The following is a 7,120-nucleotide window of genomic DNA, read 5'->3' on the forward strand; positions in this document are numbered from 1 at the left end:
ATATATATATATATATATATATATATATATAAACACAATTTAAGTCTCTTTGCCATCCTAGACACAACACATAAGAGTACAATAGGGACACGACCGTTATATCATAATACATAACTATACAATTTATAAGACTTTATAGTAGGTTAAACATTCGGACATCCTTGGACTTAGGGATTCCTTTCCTTGAGCTTGGGAATCACATATCAAGATACTCAATCACATAGACATCCTTTAAGCATCCATAACCTACACTGTGTAAAAAGTAGAGAAGAATGAAGTTAGTACAAAAATGCACTAAGTTATAGAACCATGCAAAAACATGTATTTTAAAGGCATTTAGAAGGAATTTAAGAACATGCATTTATAAGTAATGAAATCATACTTCATGCCTTTTTGAAAAAACTTAATAAAACCTTGATACAATAGCATTTCTATCATTCATACTTCATTTAGACAAACATAAAGGCCAAACATCATATAAGATCACATACAGAATTGAAGGCATTTTAGATTCCTATTACAGTGAGCTATTTTCTTCTTTACAGTAAGCTATCTCATGTAACAGTGAACTTCTTTTAACTCATCAACCTCCCAAGTAATCCTTTATTGATACTTGATGCATTGCATCACCTTAAGGTCACAAGGAAACCACACATACAACTTACGTAAGCCAAACATACCACCATATAAGTATAGTACAAAATAGACATATTTAATCCAAGACTATAAGGACGTTAAAGAAATCTCTATTCACTTTGCATATATACACTAATTTCACTTCACATAAATCATTATAGGACTTTATTCATGACCACTAATCTAAGTATACTAGTTCAATGTACATGTGAAGCCCCATAACCTTACACATACTTAGAAAACTCATCATGAGACCACAAACCTTAACATCCAATTCATACATCGACATAGTAAGTGAAGACAACTTCATTCGTATCAATAAAACCTTCATCATGTAGTCACTAAGACCAATATTAAATATGTACATCTAGAAAACTTCATATAGGCTCATACCATGCATTTCATCACAACAATTAGACAAATACTACAAATTCATGCATATGGAACTTATACGTAGTCACATGCATTAGAGTACCTTCCTAGGACTCCCTTAGATTGCTAGTTGTGCAATGTCTAGTTGGGTTAATTACTTTCACCAATCCTAAGTACCTTTCCTTAGGTTATCCTTGTTAGGGTCCTTTACTTCATTTTACTTCCATTGTCAGTTTTACTTTGGGGAAGCTATAGCCATAACTGATAATAAAAACATGGGTGCTAAACATGGAATTTGGTGTTGTAGAGACTTACACCATTGGAAGGTGTTCTTACCTAGCCAAGGTACAACATAAACACATAGTAGCATCTTAGCTGATATCACTTGCTAGATCCTATGTGGCAAGCATAATATATTGAACTTGGGGCTGTCACGTAAGGATAAACACTATACCTTTTGTTTGATCATGAGGCTATCTACCCTGTAAGGGATGTTAGTGGACCCTTGAGCCTTCCCTCCTTAGGAAGGTGCCACCCCCTCACCTACAAGTTCACTCGGTGCTAAGCTAAATTCCCTTTATTTAAAAACCTTTATTATAATTACTTTATAAAACATACGTTTAGGAGAGTCAACCTCTCATATGCTTAGATAATAGGTCATAGATGAGAGTTCATCAACCTAAATCATGTGAGAAACCCTTTCATATGGACATAGCATATGTAATATCACTATCTAGCTTAGAGTACAATTGAGAACACCTCATAAGAGACTTTACTATTAAATATATCATCATTCACGTGTGTGTGTATACTTATATGTGATCACTCCTTTCACACAAACACATTAAGACCACACATGACCATACATTCATATTCATGCACATGGATAACCGAACCTAGGAACTTTCTTATCAAGGCAAACCTGCACAATGCATAGGCAAAGGTCCCATACCTTTGCCCATGCTAGTACACCTATCAAGCCATCCTAGTTAAGGAAACACATATCGTACTTTCATAGACATAAGAAGCATGCATAGTAGTAGACACTAGTGAAGACAAGGACAACCTTTCATTAGACACTATGATCCTATACTACTTGTAAGCAAACATGTAGAGTGAGGGTATGTGTACATTGGTCAATATGATCACATAATGTCTATCAAAAACACATTGAGGCATCCATGCTCTTAGGACCACAATACACTTTCAAGCATAGAACACACAACACACAATAGCATAAAAAACAAGCCAACTTCATATTAAACTTAATACTCCTAACTTTTGCTATTCATGAATTCACATAGGTGTACATAGGTAAGGGATAATAAACCATTATAACTCATCAATGGAAGCACCGACATTTTCCCCTTAAAGATAAGCATATGCATATACAATAGTCATAAAACCTTGATCAAACCTAGAATAGGAAAATAGGCATAGGCTTCACATATTGTGCTTATCATCACCACACACTCATATATTCATCAGATTTTCTTCAAGGCCATAATAAACACATATATAGATTGATAAAAAATAAACACCACCACTATAAGTGGACTGTACCACAGAATGCCATACAAGGCAAATTCTAACAACAATACTGTAGAGATGTAGAGAAGTAGATTAATTCTAACCAATCTTTTAGCCTTTGGTCATCATTGAACATTACTATTCTTTAATCAACAATTCAAGTATAATATATTATTTCAAGTACAATAATAATATGTGAAGGTATGCATAATATACTACAAAGCCATGCTACAAGCTAGTACAACACATCACCAACATACTAGAAGGTAGAAGAACATAGACCCTTAACCAATTTCGCTTGCATGTATTATAAATCATACTTCAGAACTAGCATCAACCTAAGGAAGTATCTAAATACATAATAATAAAGTCTAACTCATGCTTTATCTACCATAGAATGAAGGTCACATAATGTACTTTACATCATTCCATTTGTAGGCTACAAGAACCTAGATCAATTCAATCCAAGAATCCTTTATTTTGATCATGAAGTATATCCACAACATATCAATAATATCAACGTAGTTTCGATGATCTTTATATAATCGAAATCTTACCACAGTTGTCATAAAGTCAAAATTACAGTGAGTATGCTATATTAGAAATCCATGGAGATAGAAGAACATAGGCTAATCAAACCTTGATACACATGAATAATTTATCTACAATTCATCAATGAAATCCAAGAAAGATAATAGATACAATTATCCCTATACAATTGAATACCACATTCACGCATAATAGAGGCAAGGTTACACTGAGCACATAGAGACATAGGCTAACTTATTCAAATATTCATATATTTATCCACATGGATCCTTCATCATAAATACACGTAAATAACAGTAGACACAATCAATTCAACGTAAGAGAATCAAAATTTAACCAATAATAAGGCACGATCACAATGTCCATGCAAAAAGTAAATCAATTTTGGGAAGGGACATGGGTTCATAATGCAATTGGATTAATTTTCACGTTAAAACCAATACATTATCATAAATTTATCATGATTAATCCATTAAAAAGGTTTTTAGAAAGAACCCACGGCTAGATTGAAGAAGAAGAGATTTGATCATGAAACTTCTTTTAAAACATTGAGATTAACTCTCCAAGTGAAATGTTACTTAGAAAAGAAGGATCAACATACCATTATCTAGATTAATACCTATAAAAATTGATGAAAAATCCATGGAAATCAAAGTTCCAAGCTGTTCTTGACCTTCACCTTCAATGGAGGTTTCTAGGAAGAATTCGTTTTGGAGGTAAAGTGTATTTTGTGTTAATTGGATTGGGAATGGGTTGATCACTTTTTTGATCACTTATATACACAAAAAATTAATGAAATAAACCAAGTATGTTCATGTTAGGAAGTTGGTTGAATTTCCCGTTCACCTCTTTAATGAAACAGTCCCTAGGCTGCTGTTGAAGGCCACCATGGACGACCTGTAGGTCTATCGAAGGGTCGTCTGTGGCTGCAGTCGATGAGGGGTTGGGCTGTGTTTTGGATAAGCATTATCCTGGCTAAATGACCATCAATTAATTAACCACAAACGGTACTTTAGTTAACAAACGTGACGTATGTCAACAAACGGGGCATCGTTTGGTTTAGTCGATTGATACTGCCAAGGCAGTGTCTCGACAACCTTTGGGTCCTTCTTGTGCGCCATTTTGCGGGGCTTTTGAGAAGCTGTACCTGGATGTTTTCAATGTATATATGAAAATTACCAAGTCAAGGACCTTCAACATCAGTTTCACCCAAAATAATTACATGTATTACGTCCAAACATGCTAGGCACTATCAAGACACACACGTGTATGTCATAAGGACTACCTTTCGAACGTCTTAGATGGTCTTGGACGTTTGACCTCTAAACTTCATGAAACCCCATATATTGCCTATAACTATCATTTAACTCATTTTAAGACTTTATAAGCCCATTATACAATAAAAACACATAAAACATCTAAGGCCCCTTTGGCGACTAGTCGTCGAACGTCTTTGTCATGCCTTGACGTTGAACTTCCAAATAATCTCAAACATAACACACTGTCTCAATACTATATTATAAACCATTTTAGAACCTTATACCCTTATGAAAAACATGTTAGGATCTATACATCCTAACTCATTTTGGGTGTCTTACAATATCCTACACTTGGGAATATTCGTCATGGAATAACACTTAAAATACTTTAATCACAACAAGGACTTCAATGAATTATAAAGCAGCACACAATGTTCATAAAATTATCACACGGAAGTCAATGCACCAAACTTATAAGGAACAAAAAATCACACGAATTAGCTCTCAATGTACACAGGTAAGCCACACTTTCAGTCACTCATGATCATCACATCAAACACTTAGGTACTTCCCATGTTCATAGGAGGAACATCCTTCTCCTAATCATAACATAATCATTATACTTTATTTTATTAAGAGAACATCATGTAAGAGCACACATAGGCATATTCCAACAACACTCAAGAACAAGTAGACACTCATACTACAATGCACATAGACTTGAGTTAAGATAGGTTGACAATGGATTCTTATTAGTTAGAACTGGTGCTATGAGGGTAATACTCAACCATACCATGTTTAGTTGTTTTATGAAGGAATGTCCTTCTCCTCAACACACCTACATGTATAATGAGCACACACTAAAGCAAGGCACAAGGTCATTTCATTTTTAAATGAGAAACTCTCAGCTTTTAAACCAAGGCATTCTCATGTTCCCTTCCTAGTGAAGTCTACATGGTAAGTCACACCAAGCACGTCACAACAAATTGGAAGCCATTTCACGAAATGTCAATTTCTAACACACAAATAGCATTCTCAACAAGCATCATTTGGGAAAAATATCACAAATCATATGCACACAGAAGACACTTAGCTAAACATGCTTTCACCTTTTAAGAGTGAGCCTACAATCATGTTTTCCTAGCCATAAAAGACACATAGTTTTCAAGAGAATCAACATTTTTCATTCTAAAGAGACTCAACTTTCCATTATGAGGCTAAACTTAACATATCAAAAGTGACAAAAATCATGTTTCTTACCTTATCTAATGATTTCAAATGCATAACTAGCATGTTAAGATGCACCATCAACATGAGAAAAGAAGTGTTCAATCAAAATTCTTTTTGAAGTACTTTAAAAATCATCAAATATCATTAAGATGGTGTCAATCAATCCATACTAAACATATAGAGGTCGTCCAATCCATATTTTATGCAAAACTCCATTCATGAACAAGCTTACTAAAAATTCATTAGATTCAAGCTCCAGCAAAAAAAGAGGACAAGGTAGAAAATATCTACAACCTTACTACTCCATCACCATCCCCCACTTAGGGTAAACCCAATTAAGAGCAACTTAACCCAACTTTAAAAGGATCTTTAGTATAATAACCTTCATTTACATCACTTAATAGTGATTACCACTTTAGAAGGAGTTAAAGTAAGTCAACCAAGGCATTCTAAACATTATCACCTGGGCAATTTATCCCCAATCATGAAGTTAGGTCATATTATTCACCCACATAAGGATTTTATACAATACAATAGACACGAAGGTCATACAACATTAGGGTAAACAATAGAGAATACTTAGCTATAGAATTTCTTCTTTTTATTTGGACATTATAGTAAGGTGACTTCTAGGTCAATCCAACCCGCATCATCACCCTACCAGAAAAAGCATACTAACTTTACAGATAGGACCAAGTCCATAGAAGGGACTCCAAGACATACTAGGCAACTATAAAGGACCACATCTATACAAAGGGAAAGCATTGAACACTTTTAAGCACATATTCTTAGGGTAGAATGCTTCCATAGGTAGTCACTAAGCATTTGAAGATCAAATAATAATATTAGGCTACCATCATGTAAAACCATATAGCAACACATCATTCCAAAAGAAACTCCTTTTAACCATTACAAGTTCTATCATGCTTTAATCATATCATGACATACATTTCTCAACATAACATGCTAATTTCACATAAATCGCATACATAGACATAAATGTCATCACATCATCAAAACATGCCAAAATTCACCTTCACACATAGTCATCCAACCATAAAACAAAGTTCAACATTAACTCACCTTTTGTCCCTCAAGGTTAGTGAACAATCTAATCCAACAACCACATCTAAAGGACCATCGGAAAAGAAAATATAAGAGAGAGATCTTATCGAGTTAAGTTGTATGGCACAATATGAGAATAGTCAAGAAAGAAAACTTTATTGTCTTATAGCCTCCCACACCATTTGATGTGTCGCGACTCACCACCAATGATACAAGACTTTACTAGACGTGGCAATATGAGACTTTAGAATGTAAACTACCTTTATAAACCTCATACTCCAATACCACGTTCGTCATATCCAGGGAGCACCACGTAGAAGTAACATGGCGTACTTGACCTCTTGGAGGTCTTATACAAGCCCATAGTTATCATTCATCGCATTGTCATAGTAAATTTAGCGGAAAATTCAAAATTTTTTATAGCACATCATCTGCTATAAACTTTATCTCTCATATATATATATATATATATATATATA

The sequence above is a fragment of the Solanum pennellii genome, chromosome 8 (assembly GCF_001406875.1).
Source record: "Solanum pennellii chromosome 8, SPENNV200".
Taxonomy (NCBI): domain Eukaryota; kingdom Viridiplantae; phylum Streptophyta; class Magnoliopsida; order Solanales; family Solanaceae; genus Solanum; species Solanum pennellii.